The 18,152-nt window shown below is 38.7% G+C and overlaps 1 pseudogene; it reads right to left on the bottom strand.

Moving 5' to 3' along the window:
* Positions 1 to 17,016, bottom strand: part of LOC114888092 — a 108,299-nt pseudogene extending 91,283 nt beyond the window's left edge.
* Positions 17,017 to 18,152: the final 1,136 nt, after the last annotated feature.

Genomic DNA, 18,152 nt, shown 5'->3' on the forward strand with positions numbered 1-18,152 from the left:
GAGGTAGTCATATTCATAGAAATGAATAGTCAAATTGATAGAATTTGAGTAGTTAAATTCACAGAAACAGAAAGTAGAATGGTGGTTTCCAGGGGCTGTGGGGCGAGGGAAAAGGAGAGTTGTTTAATGAATACAGAGTTTTGCAAGATGAAAAATGTCTGAAGATTGGCTGCACAGTAATAACAGTACTGAACTGTACACTTAGAAATGGCTAAGAATGTAAATTTTATCTTATATATGATTTACCACAATTAAAAATTTTAAAATAAAAATAAAAACTGATAATGCAGTAACGCAGATTCACCTCCATACTACTAACATCTGGGGGAGCTAGGCACCAGGCAATGCATACAAATTCTCTGCTCTCTGAGTGTGTACCTAGTGGGGGACAACAGAAAGTCACATCCAGTGACAATTCCCATTGTTGAGCTTGTACTTCTTTTCACTTTAGGATTAGTAAATGTAAATTAATGGGTTACAGTACATTATAAAACTTACTCTCAAACCCAGATTCTGTGAGAATAGGGTAAGATTAAGGGCCATTTCCGTTATTGTTTTGATGATTTCTGAGCAATAGATTTTCTCCTGTGACTTCGCTCTGCGAGAACTGCCGCCTGCCATCACGCAGCTGAGGCGATGTGCCAGGCTCCAGGCCCAAGCTTCCCTAAGCAGCAGCAGGCTGCGACTCGAGCCCTAATGGAGAAAGTAACAAGGCTCACTTAAACTCAGAGACAAGGATGCTAAAGGCCCACCAGGTGGTGTATGTTGTCTATATGCTTTTAACAATACCTGCCAGGACAAAGAGGCATAATTTCCATCTGAAATGACACTTTTAAGTAGTATTTTTCACAAGTATGATTAAGCTGTTTCTACCCATTATTGCTCAGAAGAACACTCTCACAACAGGAAGAAAGGACAAAATAAAAACAAAGCAAAAATGCAGAAGCCCAGGCCGTACTGTGCACGCAGTTCCATTTCTGTTGGGGTTCTGTCCTCAAGGTGCTTGAACCCTTTTCCTCCCTGACATGAGTTGCATTTAGCTACTGGCTACAGAACAGAGCTCTCGGGTTCCCATGATGGCGGGGGGGGGGGGGCGGTGGTAAAGACAGTGAATGTGTCCTATACAGAAAAGGAGCACAGTAACAGGCCTCCCCAGTGTGCTTGAAGGAGGCCTGCATGATGGAGAACACCCTACATCTGAGTTAGAAAATGCAGATTCAAAGATTGCATGCTTTTAGCCTCTGTAACCAGAGATGAGAAATTATTTCATATGTGTGTGGTTGGAGAATGGTTTAAATTGGCTAAAAGTTCAGTGGGAACCCATATTCTGAGCTGCTGTTTCAAAGAAAGAGCTAGTATGACATCGGCTTCACTCAGTGCAACTGCCATGATTTCCTTCAGGTGATTTATATACACAGTTGATCCTCATTATTCACAGATTCAACATTTGTGAATTCACTTACTCTCTACAACTTATTTGTAACCCCAAAGGCAATACCCTGGGGGGATTTTTAGATCATTCATGGACATGCACAGAGCAGTGGTACGTGTCCCCAGCTGAGGTTGAACAAGGCCATGTTTTACTTCCTGTTTCAGCTTGTACTATAAATAAGGGTCCTTTTCATAATCTATTTAATGCCACATTTTTCATGTTATTGTTTTAGTTGCTGATTTTGCTGCTTAAAATGTGCCCCAAGGGTAGTGCTGAAGAGCTGTCTTGTGTTCCTAAGTGTAAAAAGGTTGTGATGTGTCTTACAGAGAAAATAGGTGTGTTAGATAAGGACGTTCAGGCATGAGTTATACTGCCGTTGGCCATGAGTTCAAGTTAATTAATCAACAATATAGTGTAAATATAATCTTTAAAAAGAAAAACACACCAAAAAAAGATTATATGTTGACTGGTTGACAAACATGTTGTGACCAGAGGCTCCCAGGAACCTAACCCTTAGGAGCAATAACTCAGTATGCACTGATTCAGTGTTAAGACTTACTTTGTAGGACATAACCACAAGGAATAATGAGAGCTAACTACATTCTGAAAACTCTTCCTGAGAAAGATTTATGCTGCTTAATTAGAAAAGCAAGCATAATATCTAAAACAATAGCATTTTAAGCAAAATACTTTTCTTAGACTATGTCAATGTATATTTCTTAGACTATGACTACATATACATATATATATGTACATATACATATATAATATCACAGCCTCAGAAAGTCTTTGTTAGCCTTAAATAGTATTTTAAATCTGTTTATATATGTATTGGTAAACAAAGCAATATAGAGTTGTAGTTAAGAGTATGGATTTTGTCATTAGCTAGATTTGGGTTCTCCCTCTTACCAGCTCTGTGATCTTTAAGCCACATCCTAGATGGAAAAGTTATCTAACCTGCCTGAAGCTCAGTTTTCTCATCTGTATAAAAGGGGATAATAGTAGTTCCCATCTTATAGGACTTTTATGAGCCTTAAACAAGATGTACAAAAATTAATATGAATACTTCCCTGCGTATAGCAGTGCTCAATATGTGTTAGCAATTATTATTATTTTCTGAGTCAGATAACATGTAAGATTTAGAAGAAAATTTATCTCTGAACTGTTCCATACAGAATTTGTGATTGGGATATTTGAGGTAATAGAGGAAGCACAATCACCGTGAGATAGAAATTAGAAGTTCTTTTGAATCTTCTTCTATTATTTATCAACCTAGCTGAGGTAGGCTGTGCCCACATCTTTGTGTTTATCATTCGTTCAACAAATATTTGTCATGCACACAAAACTATGGGACAGGAAAGCTGTAACGTTACTTAACAATACTTATATTAATTTTCTAAATCCACTGAGTTAGACTCAGGTCATTCTGTCAGCAAATGCATTCCAAGGAGGACCCTATTTAGATAAGAGCCCTCTGCATTTCTCAAAGCAGAGATCATTTCTTCCCTGTCCTGTGCACCTCTCTTGGAGTTTTCAAGATAGTATTCTGAGCAGTGTGAGCACAATGAATATTTGCTGGCTTCTCTGGGCAAGCCCTTCATATGTGTGAGCGCCCATGCGTGTGGAGTGTGGGAAGGATTAGTGAGAAGGTGAGGCCATCTTCTGCACACTCACAGTCCACTCTCCTCTCCACAGAGCTGGAAGCCCTCCCGGCGACACGGATGGTCACCCAAAGCTGGAGGGAAATAAACTCAGCCAGGTGGTGGCTCTTAGCCTGCTTTCTGCCCCACCCAACCCAAAGATATGATAACCCACTGATCAGTAAGGGTGGCTCTAATGAACACTAATTCTTAAGGAGGTAGGATTGTGTGCAGTGTGTGTGTGTAAGTGTGCACCTGTGATGGGCGTTGTCAGAATTTCTTTGAGGCAAAAGTAGCCTGAAAAAGTCCCAGAAGTGATTTAAAAATTTTTTTAATTAATTAATTTATTTATTTTGCCACACCGCTCAGTTTGCAGGATCTTAGTTCCCCAACCAGGGATCGAACCTAGCCCCGTAGTGAAAGCACTGAGTCCTAACCACTGGACCGCCAGGGAACTCCCCCAGAAGTGATTCTGACATCCCCCTCCTCCCCTTAGCAGGGTGTGACATTTCCTTCTCACATTTCTGTCTGGTGAGAGGGAAACACACACCTTGTCATTTCACAAAATGTTCAGTTCTAGCTCAGTGCCCACATTTGGTGTTTTCTTAGCCCTAGAGCTTACTTTATTGTTTAGAGTGACTTGTTCTTAGTCATGCCTTTAGGTGGCTTAAGGGACATATCTTAGATTCTCTTTCTGGATCACTACCTTGTCCAAGTCACCACCCATGCATTCCAAACATCAGAAATACTCATACCTTTATAAAAACATTGTACCATTTCTCCTTAAGGCTCTTGATTTCTTCCATTAGTCAGTCTCTCTCTCTCTCTCTCTCTCAAATGAATAACAGAAGAGCATTTAACTTTGATCGTCCTTGTTTGTGGGAAAACACATCCTTTTTGGACCCTTGCCTTAAAAAAAAAAAAGACTTTAAAAGGAAATAATACAGTTGAGAAGAGAGTTATGTCAGCAGAATTCCAGTTCCTTTTTTGTCCTCTTTGAATCTGCTACTTATCAAGATGCCTTTTGTAGTACTGTTGTATAGTTTCTTCATCTATATTCCAGGAGCAATTGAGAAATTTTTTCCTCTATCCAGGAAAAGTGTATCTCATTATTATCTATTTCAGCTATGAAAACCCAGCAATTACCAGTCTCTTCTGCATACTACTGCTCATCAATAACACTAGCTATTAAACTAAGTAAAGATGAAAGTTTGCTTATGACTCAAGAGGTCTGAAGAGAAACATGTAATAGAACATGCCTATTAATCAGACTTAGAATAACAGAAGAATCCAAGGTAGAAAAGTTTTAACCAGAATTTACATAGAAAATTGAACCACTGAGCTCTATTTCCTTATTCATATAGCAAATGGAGATTAATGGGTGATTTGGTTCCCTTTATAAAATATTTTGTATGTTCATGAATTCTAAAAGTTAGAGTAGAAAATAGCAGTCTGTATCTTGTAGTTTGATACTCAACTGGACCGAAGCTTTGTTGAGAGACAGTGACTTTCAGCGAGATGACCATTTTCACCATGACAGTGCACACACTTGAAATTATGCCTAGGTTCAGCTTCTTATTAATGACAAAATTTATCACAAAATGTTTATTTCTGGCCTATTGCATTTCTTTTTTAAAAAAATCCCATGAAATCTGTGAGCTAATGAAAGATAAATCCTCTTAAGTATATAGTATAAAAATTATTTTTAATATGAGCATGGATATCCATGGTAAAAAAGAATTTTCAGAAGTTTATTCTCTTGCTTACTTGCCAGGCACTCCCTTGGCCTCTGAACAAATTATCCTTAAAACAATTAGTTTAGAAAACCCATAATTCCCACACAATCATTTCTAATCTAAACACAAACAAAATTTGCCATTATTACAAAAGAATTAAAGCTAAGTGGTTTTTTTTGAACTATCACAATACACAATGAAGCTAACTACCAAATCCTTATTTCAGGGAATTCAGTTACATTGCTTTTAAAAGTTATTTCATTTAGTAAGTAGCTATTGTTGTTTTAAGAACTGAAATTTTTATGCTGTGCTCTCTACCCTAATATTTAGAAACAGCTTATTTCTAAAGCAAACTACGAAAGACCACTTGTTTCAAATATTATTTTCTACATTTTTCTGATGCCATTGCTGTCTTGGTGGTAGTGATTATAAACACCTTCTGTGTGCAAAATGTTGTAGGAGGAGATGTACAATTTGAGTATAAGGATACTATCCACCTTCTAGCTACATATAATTTACTATTCTTATAATTCTCTAATATTTATTCAATTTATGAAAACATAAACTTCTTTGTACTGTTAGGCCTATCATAGATTTTGATTGCCTGACTAAAAGGTCTGTCATTTGGCTCTTCCAGTCCAATATTTTTATTCACAACTCGAAGAAGACATGTAACTACTCACCGATTTTTGGATGTCACAAAGGTGGAAAAAGATAATAGATGTAAAAGATGATGAAATCATGATCCACAAATACCTTGATGTGTTGGAACAATGGGCCATACATCAATATGCTGAAATTTAATAGGGATAAGTGTAAGCACAGAGGAGCCATCAGTGGGCTATGTAAGATCATCACGTATTGGATCGTGTATTTGTTAAGGTTCTCCAAGAAACTGACACCAAGATGAAATTAAACTTGCAAGGATTTTATTGAAGAAAATGCCCATGAGAAAAAAATGGGGAGGGAGCTGGAAAAGCTTGGGAGAGCCATCCAACTATGATGCACATCTCCTACTGAAGGAAATAAAGGAAGGAAGGTTGAGTGAAAGTGTCCATGACTTCCATGAAGTGAAATGAAAATTCATCAAAACCATTATGGGGTTCTTTAGCCAAAGTTGGCTTTCTGGAAGAGTCCTGTGGCCCTCAGGAACGGGCTGCCTTAGCAAGACTGCTGCAATCAGTCATTGGCTAGGAACAGCCCATGGGAAGCATGGCCTTAGTGCAAGTGAAGCAGTGCATTTAAGGTGTGACAGCTGGGGCCCCAGGTCAGTCAAGCTCCCTGTAGCTGGAAGTCTGCAAAGCACATTTTCAAGGCATTCTCAAGGCAAGTGCCTACCTAATTTGGCTTTTCAAAGTTCCATCCATTTTTTGCTTAGAAAATATAAAATTTTTTTTAGATAAGTAATTCAAAACCAAACAAATCTGAGATCCTAAAAATGTAATCCTGTTTTAGGATCTCTCTAGTTCCAGAACAGTTACTGCTCATGGAAAACATCTTTAAGAAAAAAAAAATTAAATTCTGTTCTTTGATGTGTGTGTGTGTGTGTGTGTGTGTGTGTGTGTGTGTGTGTGTGTGTACACACACAAGTAATTATAGAATATAACTACTTTTTTTAAAAAAAATACATTCCTTGTAGTTCAGGCATCCCCAGCCATTATTCTCTTTTTGATACTTAAACTGTCAACTTTGGTCAATGGGGACATTTTAGGATCGGTTCTGGGTCATTTTGACATACCATGTTAATCTTTTTTTTTTTTTAACTTGATCTTTTCTTTTTAAATCAACATTACTGAAGTATTATTTACATATACTGAAAAGAACCCATTTCAGTGTACAGCTTGATGAGCTTTGACAAATGTAACTCCCATGTAACCACCATCACAATTAAGAATAACCATCCAAAAAGTTGCCTGGTGCCACTTTGCTGGCATTGCCCCGCTACAACTGCAGCCCCAGGCAATCAGTGATCTACTTTCTTCCACTGGAAATTCATTACACCTATTCTAGAATTTTATATAGGTAAAATCACATAGAATGTTCTCTTCTGGTTCTGGCTTTCTTACATAATGTTCTGGAGATCAATTGTATTTTCTCATCTGTGAGTAGTTTGTTCCTTTCTATTTCTTGAGAAGTATTTCCTTCTATACATCTACTACAACTTGTGTGTCCACTCACCCGCCAATGGACTTCTGAGTTCCCAATTTGGGCCTATTATGAATAAATCTGCTCTGAACACTCATTTAAATATCTTTGCAAAGATATATGTTTTCATTTCTCTTGGGTAAATACTAAGGAGTGAAACTGCTGAGTTATATGTTAAGTGTATAAGAAAACTACCAGAGTAATTTCTAGAGTACTTGTGCTCTTTTACACCCTCCCCACAACATATGAGCATTTGAGTTGCTGCACACCCTCACTAACACTTGTGTGCAATGGTATCTCATTGTGATTTTAATTTGCAATTTCCTGATACTATTGATATTGAACATCGTTTATTGTGCTAAGTGATCATTTGCAAATCTTTTGTGAAGTGCTTGTTCAAATCTTTTGTCCATTTTTTTTTTTTTTTTTTTTTGCGGTACGCGAGCCTCTCACTGTTGTGGCCTCTCCCATTGCGGAGCACAGGCTCCGGACGCACAGGCTCAGCGGCCATGGCTCACAGGCCCAGCTGCTCCACGGCATGTGGGATCTTACCGGACCGGGGCACGAACCCATGTCCCCTGCATTGGCAGGCGGACTCTCAACCACTGTGCCACCAGGGAAGCCCCTTTTGTCCATTTTAAATTGGATTCTTGTCTTTTTAATTATTGAGTTGAATAGTTCTTATATATACTGGATATAAATCTTCAGAAATAGGTACTTTGAATATTTTTTCACTTGGTGGCTTGTTTTGTTTTTTTTTTTTAGCAATGTGTTCAGAGAAGAGGAATTTAATTTTGATGATGAAACTCAGTTAAGCAGTTTTCATACAATTCACGTTTTTGTGTTCTAAGAATCCTATGCCTATTCTAAAAATCTTGATTTTATGTTGTTGTCTAAAAGTTTTATAGTTTTAACTGTTATATTATCCATTTTTGTGAATGTCATGAGGTAATGTCAAGGTTAATTTTTTCCCATATGAATATCCAATTGTTCCAGCATGTTTACGAGCACTAATTGTTACAACAGGACAGACCTAAGGCTGACTGCAAGATTGGTAAGAAACATCTTTTCTCCTCCTCAAATGAGAATTAGTCACAGAGCAGCTGCCTTTGAGTCTACTTTCTGGTACACAGCCTGTAACCACTACCCAGTTTCTCCTCAATAACAGGCAGTAAAGGGGAGAACCATGTATTGCCCAATCAACCATATGATTTAGTCAACAACTTGCTGTTTGTTACTAATTCCCATAGTTTTCTCTCAAATCCCATTATTTGGCCCATGAGGTCCTCATCCTTCATCTTCCAGAAAATGACATCTCTATTAGCATTCCACCCTCATCACCAAAACTGTCCAAATCTATGAAGGTTCTGAGCTCTACCCTCCTTGCAAGCTAACAAGTTAGTCATTCATAGTTTCAAGGATGTCGACAGAAGACATGATTCCTAGGTCAGAGACAAAGAACTTTATTACTCACGGCAGGAGCAGAAGCCAGGGTGTCAGTATTTGCACTATCTTCCTGAGCCCCAATTCCCACAGAGCAATGTCTGCACATGCAGTACAGTGTGGTAAAGGAGAGGAAGCCTGAGTTTGGGGAACCTGAATCTTTTATAATGGGAAGTAAATGTCTCTTTGCTCTTGAGGGAGACACTACCTCTGTCTTCCAAAGCTGTTTGCTCTGCAAACATACCTGAATAAATAGTTCATAATATATGTAGTCAGTGCCTCTGGTCACAAGGTTATCCAGAAAGGTGAGAGACAAATGGAACATTGTCACCCACTACTTATAGCTCCCTGGTTGTTCTTTCTTGGCCTCATGGAGTTTCTTCCTATGCATCCCAGGTTAGTATTCAGCAAGAGACTCAAAGAGACCCTGTGCAGATTTCTATAGCTTTTTTCTGCATAGCTCCCTTCTCTCTGATTCTCTGATCTGTAGATTCCAGTCATGTCTGCTTCCCTGAATTCTTATCTCTGTTTTCTCCATTTAATATGACCTTGTGCTTTGCTGGAGATCGCCCTCCCTGCACCTCAATTCAGAAAGTCCTTCCAGGCAGAAAGCTGGGGTGATTGTAGAGCTCAGCTTATCTATTTCCTTTCTCTCACGAATCACAGTCCTACGCTATTTCCTTTATAATGCCTGAAACAATGATTTTGTAAGTTTTGTCCAATTTTCCTTGTTTACAATGAGATTACAAATCCCACACCAGTTCCCTCATCATGGTAGAAGCAGATGTCCCCTTTGTTTTGTTTATTTTTCAACAGTTTCTGGGACAGTCATCAAAAATAATTAGGCTTTAAGTTGCATATAGATAAAGGTAGAATTAATTGCATACATAAACTGGGGCAGAATAACAAAACACTTACACTTATTTTTCTGAAGCAGAGATGTAGTCTAAGGATGCCTTTCAGGGAGGCTAACAGGGTCAGACTCTCTGCACCGAGGCCAGTCAAGTGAATGTAGAGTCATGAGGGAGGCATTAGAAAGCCTCAGAGGCTGCTCTCTCCCCCTTGTTTGAAAAGGCAATTCATCTAAACCTTTGGGAAAATGTCAGGTTGACTTCTTTGATGCTCTAATGTACTTCATAGTAAATGGTTTAGGCCTGAATAGAAGTATCTCTTCCATCCTTATTAAGTCAAGACCTCCAATCTCAGAGTGATTACCAAGACTGGTGGCTTCCTCCTTCTAGTTATGTGACTGGACCCATATCCAGGTCTAGACACAATGATTCACAGCCCATAAAGCAAGGGTTCAGGCTGAGGTATGATCAGGGGAGAAGAGGTTTCCAGCATAGCCTCATTTATTTTGACAACTCAGGACTGAATAAGCAGAACAGGAAAAACTGGGAAGAGTGTGTTACTCAGTTTACCAAATAGTTTCCTCAAATGAGCCAAACGCCAGCACAGTGAGAGTGCCCAGGCTCACTTCTCATCTTTTCTCATCTTTCATATTTTATCCATCTTCCCATTTTATTTCCAGCCTGATGATTGTCCATTATTTCAACTCTTTCATTTCATAATCTTATAAAACCAATTAAGAACATTATAAATATTATTAATACATTGACCAAGAATGGATTTCAGCTGCTTTTCAAATCTTTCTCATTTATTCAGTAGAAGAGTGAATTTTTCAGGCCATGCTAATGATCCACCTTACCAGTGCATATTTAACAAAGCGTTAATTTGTCCTTTTAGTGTCATTATTGTTTAATGTAAAAAAAAAATTGTAGCTATTTTTAGAACCATTCTTATTTTGAACCATGAGTTATTATAATTGGTGATTAGACACAATAACACTACTAAGGGAAAACCTAGAAGCTGTTCCTCAACCTCTAACCTAAGCACCCTCCTCAACTCTGCCATAATTACTTTCCTGAAAAATGAAGTTATGCCAATCATGTCATTCCACAGCTTGAAGACTTCTGGTGGATCCCTGCAGCCTAATGGATAACATTAAAACATTTGAGGGAATACAAGGCCCATTACAATCTAAACCTAGTTTTAACCTCAACACCATTTTCTGCTGTTGTCTCACTTTGAGATTCTACCATTCTGAAAGCACCTTACACCATAACTAGGTCAGAAAAGCTTTCAAATTTCCATGTCTTTGCTTGGGCCATTTCATCTGTCCCAAAGACCTCTCAGAACAGCACTGACCGCTCTGGCCACGGTTGTTTGCCCACTCTCCTCACCTCTTTCTTACCTCTGCACAGGTGACGTACACCAGTAAACATGTCACTGGCAAGTCCTGTGCTTTACCAAGGGGCACAAAAGAGTCAGGCTAAGATAATTCTCCAAACTTGATGCCTCAATCTTCTATCCTATTGATCAACAGTAAGTCCTACCTCTTTCCAAGAGTTTCCACACTAAATATACCTGTAAATCCTCTGATGTGATTACATATATAACTTGAAAGTTCCCTAGGCTCCACCAGACCGAGGCAGAGAGAGGGGATTCTTACTGACTTTACGTTCTCGAGCAGTGATGCTCAGTACAACTTTCTGCCATGGTGGAAACTCATCTGCGCCGTCCAATAAGATAGCCACTAGCCACATATGGCTATTGCCTATTTGACATTTGGCTAGTGTGACAGAGGAAGTGAAATTTTTAATCTGTATTTTAATTAATTTAAATTTAATTTAAACAGCTGCAGTTCCAGAATCCTCATAACCCTGGAGACCAACACACAGGACTATTATTCCAAGGATTAGGCTTTTAATAGTACCAAAAAAAAAGATTTTTTTAATGGATAACTGGTCATAAAAATTAAGGCACTTCTAAAGTTGTATGATTGCAAGAATTATTTTCTTTCTCCGTTCTTCAGGATTTAATTATATACAATCCAGCCTACATAATTTTGCACTGGTTTTCATATTGCATTTTAAATGTTTCCCTCTGTGTGCAAGTTCTGTCACTCTAGAATAAAAATCCCAACTTTCTGTTTTGTAATTATTTCCTTACACCTTTTTGAGTGTGCTGCATATAGAAAACATGTATTAAATGCTATTGAGTTAATGGTTGGGCTAGTCAATAAAATATTAGACAAGAAAGATCACCTTAATGGAAAATGTGAAAACACAGATATCATCACTAAATAAATTCAGTTAGCATTCATAATGGTTATAGTCTAGAAGGCAATTCAGAATGGAAGTTAAAGCATAAATGTGGACGCCAAATATACCACGGTTAAGTTACTCAACCTGTCTAACCTTCAGTTTCCTTTCTGTAAAATGATGAGGATAAGAATAGCATGCAACCCAATGAGATAATTCATGTAAAGCAGTGCCTGATACAGAATAAGTAACTGATATTGTTACTCTGATAATGATTATCTTATCAGATATTATTTTATTAGTATTCTCATTGTGTAGGTCTTTACAGTTGACAAGTCACTTTCAGAACATAATCTCATTTGACTCTCTACCTAAGAGGCAGGTAGATATTCAAGGCAGGTAGGTAGACCCACTTTATAAAAGAAAACTGAGGTTTAGAGAGTTTAAGAAACTTGGCCAAGCACCAAAAGGCAGAGCTGTCTACAGACTCCAAAGCCCACGTGCAGTTTACTATGCCATGTTGCTTTCCTTATTGGTAATCACCTTGCTGCCTTTTTAGAGATGCTAATTAATTCATTTCTTCATCTCCAAATGCTTAATCTAATCTGGGTTTTAGCAAATCTTCCTGCTTCCCAGGAATATCCTCTGCCTAGGGTTGCCTTTCTTTCCAGCCATATGCTGCTAATGTATTTTAAATTTGTTTCTCGTGTGTTAGACAAGCAAATGATTCATAATATGCAGTAGTGCCTTGTGTAAGCATTGGCAAATCAATTTTTTGAAAAACTCTTATCCATATCCAAGAGCAAACACTTAGGGTTTACCTCTGAAAAGCCAGGCCAGCATCTGAAGCTGGAGCTCAACAAATGCATCTTTGTTTCAGCTGATCTCAACATCAGTTATAAAAGCTCTTAGGCATCTGCCAAGAGCCTTTGCCATTTTGTACCTTACAAGTAAGAGACAAAGGGCTTTGGAATAATTAAACAAAGCCTGATTTCTACATTTTTTTTTGCTCAGGACTCTATCCTGTGTAATTCATGCAAGCAAAATTTAAATAGAAGTCAGTGGAAAGGTGGCCCGTGTGAGACTTATAGGATTAGATTCCCAATCCGTATTCAAAAAAGTGTTCCTGCCAGTGCATATTAGGTGATAGTAAGACTTGATTTCTCTTCTTAATTAGGCAGAATATAATAATGTGGTTAAATAAATGCAAAACTCGATTACCACATTCATTCCACCACATCAGACCAAACGTGATGACAGGCTAAATGAGCATGGCACCCTTCACATCCAAAGGTAATATGAGTCCTTCACTCAGTATAATAATTTCCCGTCCACACTTCCAGCCTGCTTGGCATGGGGTCACTGAGCATGAGCACTGAGCAAAGAATGTGCATCGTTAAACATAACTGAGGTGGAGGAAAAACAACAGGGTGGAGAAACAAAGCATATTACAGGATGCTTAGGGGCGCTCTGTGCATTTTACTTTTCTGACTGATAAATGTGAATTAGACTATTGGTCTATAGGGATGTCTATATAATCATGAGCAGCTCAGTTCTTCTGTCTTTTTTTCTCCTCCTGCAATACAAAGAATTGAGAAAAGAATTCCCACAACAGAATTGAGTTCATACTGTGTTCAGTGACATTATGCCAGAACTGATCCATCCTAAAAACCTGTCTAGTGGAACACCCTTAGAGCAATAATATTGCCCTTAGAGCAATAACATCCTAAGATATTACACTGTGAAGATTTTTCAGAAGATAGTCATTTTATTGTTAGCTGGGTTCTTTACAAAATATCATACTAGTATTGAGATTTTTCTTTAGTATCCTGCCAAAAGGTCCTTCTGACATGGTGGGTAGAGGGTGCTGTGAAAGGCTGTAGGCAGTCTCACTGAGTGATTCCTACAGCCCAGTTCAGGATAGAGATGTTGGTGATGGGTGATCAGTAAATATTGACCCAAAATTGACTACATAGGGTCTATGCTCCATGCTAATTCCCTGAGCTGTCCTGGGCATCTTTACCAAAACACTCCCTGTTCCATCATTTGTAAAGTCCAGCTGAGAGTCATTTATAACTTAATTCTGTCACATCCATAATAACCTTCCTAGATGTGTTGACTTTTTTTTTAATTGGAGTATAGTTGCTTTACAATGTTGTGTCAATTTCTGCTGTACAATGAAGTGAATCAGCTATATGTATACATATATCCCCTCCCTCTTGGACTTCCCTCCCGCCCCCATCCCACCCATCTAGGTCATCACAGAGCACTGAGCTGAGCTCCCTGTGCTATGTAGCAGGTTCCCACTAGCCATCTATTTTACGTATGGTAGTGTATATATGTCAGTCCTAATCTCCCAATTCATCTCACCCTCCCCTTCCCCCCACCTGTGTCCATATGTCCGTTCTCTACATCGGCATCTCTATTCCTGCCCTGCAGTTAGGTTCATCTGTACCATTTTTCTAGACTCCACATATATGCATTAATATACAATATTTGTTTTTCTCTTTCTGACTTACATCACTCTGTATGTGTTGAAGTTTTTATGAAATGTTTCCAAATTATATGTTAAAGAATATGGGGTGTGCTTGGCCTGTATATCTTTCCTGTATGTACTCTGCACACTTATCTTGCCAAAGAGGCACTGCTCTTGCAACACTGATTTACAATAATGTTCTGGCTTGTAAAACAAAACCAAACCTTGAGTCTGATTTTAAAATAAATTGCACAAATTTCAATCGGTCAAGATTTTAGTAAATGCAGTGACTATTGCAAGACAAAACTGGTGACACCTGACCTTCTTCTTTTGAAGAGTTTATAGTTGTGGTTTTTGTTTTGCCAATTTTGAATGTTGTCTGCTCTGATTTTCCTTACTTAGGGCAAGCAATAACAATGCTAAAATTCATCTCAGTTGTTTTCCACTTCTTAAGATAGTGTCATTTATTTTAACATAAAATGAAGTAGTGAATTTTCCTTGTAAATTTTAAAAATTATTAATGACATCTTCTAGTTATATATTTATCATAACCTAGACTCTGATATTTTCTCATCACTGAGAGGGGTTAAAATCTACTTTTCTATGACACATATACAAACACACACATGAACTGAAAAAGTAACCTGCTGACTGCTTAAAAGAATTCACATGATACCATTTGAAATTGATACGTTCTGGAAAAGAAATTCAGAAGTAGGGACTAGTCTATGCAACCACACCTAGAAATATTCTACCTATACTCATTTAGAGGTAGAAGAGGGACGTAGATTCCCAGTGATGCACTTAGAATTGTTTTCCTTCTGGCCCAGCATGCAAAATGAAAAGAGCTCTCACATCTTGATGATAGATAGGATTTCCTAGCCACCAGCATAATTTTCACCAGAGCTAAAGCTGTATGGTTTAGTCTGGTTTATTCTCTAAAGTGGTCGGAACAGAAACTCCCTCTCTTCTTGGACCAGAAATAACAACACCCTCCTCATACTTGAGCACAGCCTCCCTGGCACAAGCAAAGCGTGTGCCCTGAGTTATATTTTCAGTAATGCCGATAGATTTACATTGGTCCATCTTAACCTCTTGTTTCTGCTTTGTGACAAATGACATAAATTTATGAAGAGATGGGATCTGCAAACGCCATTTGTCATTGTAAAATAGAACAAGGCTCGCACTGCAAAAAGGGATAAAACCGGCACCTTTGGAATCCTCAACTTGTGCTAACCAACTAAGTCAAGTGGGCAGGGCGTTGGATAGCAAAAGTCAAGTTCTTCTGAAACACAGGGTTGATGGTAAAACAATTGATCCCTGTCACTCATTATGGAGCTAATGCTGGACAAAGCAACCACATAACCAAAGCCAGGGCATGCTGCTTTTTGGCTCTGATTTTGGAAGTGAATTTGAGCTCAGCAATTCTTTTAGCTTTTATAAAATTATCAAACACAGGGATTGTGTCTTCTTTTTCTTTTGTATTTGTTAACAATAGTTTGTAAAGTGCTTTTCATAAAGTAAGCGCTTCAGACATGCTTTTAATTGATTTTTCTGAGTGTTTTACCTTTTCTAGCTTCCAGCACCTTCCCTTCTATCTAGATTTCACAGGCTCCATTCATGGTATAAAATATCGTTGCTGGAAGTGACCTCCATACCCTTATTTTATCCTGTACAAAGGAAGGGCAGATCACTCTTGTTTCTTTTTCTTCAATTGATCTTTTAAAATAAGACTAGGAAATAAGTCAAATATTTAACAGTGTACCTGTTAAATGTTAAATGTTTAAACATTCTTTTGAATTATTTCCAGACGTCTGAAGATATTGAGGTCAAAATTACAGGGCATTCTTGCTTCCTAACCATGAATGCCAGATTATTTTCCACCTGAAAAATAAAATGAAGATAAAATGAATTTAATATAGAAAATGGATTTTACTTACAATTGACATGGTTATTAGACTATATGGCTATGTAACATAAATTTAGTGGAAATCAATTTTTAATTTTTATTTATATTATATTATAATATAATATAAATTTTATTTATATTATATTATCTCTAGGTAATTAAATTTTTATTTAAATTAAATTTATATTATCTCTAGGTAAATTAAATTTTTATTTAAATTATCTCTAGGTAATTAAATGTCAACATATGATTTGAATATCAGAGAATGATTAATTTCTCAAGGGAATTAATGAAGTTTGTTGTTGTTCTCTGTAGTTTATGATGAGTAAAAGGTTTGCATACAATTTTATTATGGTATAATAAGAAAATAAAGAGCTACAGATGGTAGGTGATGAAGATGATGTGGTGAGAAGCAATCCGTGTCTGCCCTGGCTCAGCTCCTTCAGCCTCCCTCCACTGGAGTTCCTTCTACTATAGTTCTGTGTAAGGGGTGAGGGGGGAAAAGGACCCCTTTTCCTCTCAGAACTGTTTAATTGGTGGGGTCATTTTTCCTTATATACCAATTGTATGCACCTCATGTAGCAGGGATCATTTTAGCAGAGTCTGAAGGACTGACACATGAACAGAAATGTAAAGAGTCAGCAAGGTACTGGGAGCTTGGGACACCAGCGTCACCGGCAGCAAGACCAGCACAGTGCTAAACATCTGCTGTAAGGCTGTCGGCATGAGGACTGATCCGAGGCTGTGGCAGATCTCAGCCTGCCAGTGTGAGTAACGTCGGTACAGTTGCCAGGCTGCAGGGCAGAGAACAAGGAAGCTATTTAAGGTCCTTATGTTTCAGCAAGTCACAGTAAAAAGTGTGTTTACAAAGGTGAATTGACAATGCAGGGCAGCATGTTACTAATTTCCAAACTCTATGAGAGCTCAGAGGAAACAGACATCACAACAAGGTTCTAGAAAAGATGTAGATGGCTGAGTTCTGAAGAAAGGGTGGAATTTAAATAAACCAACCCAGTAGGAAGGCAGGAATCTCACCGTAGGATCCAAGCCTTTGACTCTTCTTAAGCAGCTTCCCCCATCGAGGGGCTCAGCCTGTGCCTCATCTCTAAAGGCTTCAAGCAGCAACCACATGGGCTCAAGAGCTCCCCCCAGGCTACACAGAGTTCCTCCTGCAAGACCCAGCCCTGTGGTTACACTTATCTCTTAACTCTGGCAACCCACTCCGATATTACACCCCTGCTGGCAAGTTAGGGCAAGCCACAAACAATGGCCTCTTCTAGCCCATTACTCTTGATCTCTGCCCATTTACTCTAAACTCAGCTATTTTGGTCAATTTTCCTTTAGTTCTCAGAACCCCAGCCTTGGTATTTACTTCCAGTTCCTACTGTTCTGCAACCCAGTAGATATCCTTTGAGGCTTCTTGGACCCTGACTTCCACCTCCCGTTGGCTCTACTCACCTCCTGATTTTGGCATCTCTCTTGGTCGGGCGTGATAAACTCCACGTCACAGTCCCAGCCTTCAGAAACACACCAGTAAAACTCTAACCCCTCAGGCTCTTCACACTTGTACCTTTCCCTTTTCCAGCTTCACAGCCCAGGACACACTCATGTACTTAGAGAGCAAAGACCACTTGAACAGTATGGAGGAGAGGGCAGTGCTCGCTCCACTGCAAGCTCCTCAAGACAGGTGACCATGTCTTTTCATTTTGAATCTCGGGCAGCTAGAACAGAGCCCAGCATAACGTGGGCACTGACTAGGTGTTTCTGTTCATTGTAAACCCATGATAATGCAGAACCATTTTAATCATTTTCAGCCAAGATTCCCTACTGTAAAGATCAAAACATTAGGTGCCAAGTCCCTCCACCCCTCACCCCAATTCCAGACCAAGATACTAGAAGGCCTATGTAGGATTTGCAAAGAGGGTAGTAAAAATCCCATCCTGTTCGCAGCCCATCACCCACCTCAAAATTTTAAAAGGGTTGAAATTGAAGAGTAAGGAAGGCAGCTTTTATTGGTAGAGAGGTCAATGTGCTTCCCTCTCATTTCAAGTCAACTATGGGGGCCCTAGGACCCCAGTGCATGAGGGGACCAGAAAACTTGACTTACATTCCCTGCACTTTGGAGGGACCAGGAAATGGTGCCTAATTCCTTTCTGGGGAAGATAAAGGCAAAAGGCTGTGCCTTGAACTGCCTGCCACAATTGTAGAACAAAAAGGAGACACAGGAGGGAACTGCTTTCCCACTGATGGCAGAGAGCACAGGTCCC

The sequence above is a fragment of the Monodon monoceros genome, unplaced genomic scaffold (assembly GCF_005190385.1).
Source record: "Monodon monoceros isolate NGI ecotype Baffin Bay Population unplaced genomic scaffold, NGI_Narwhal_1 Super_Scaffold_8, whole genome shotgun sequence".
NCBI lineage: Eukaryota > Metazoa > Chordata > Mammalia > Artiodactyla > Monodontidae > Monodon > Monodon monoceros.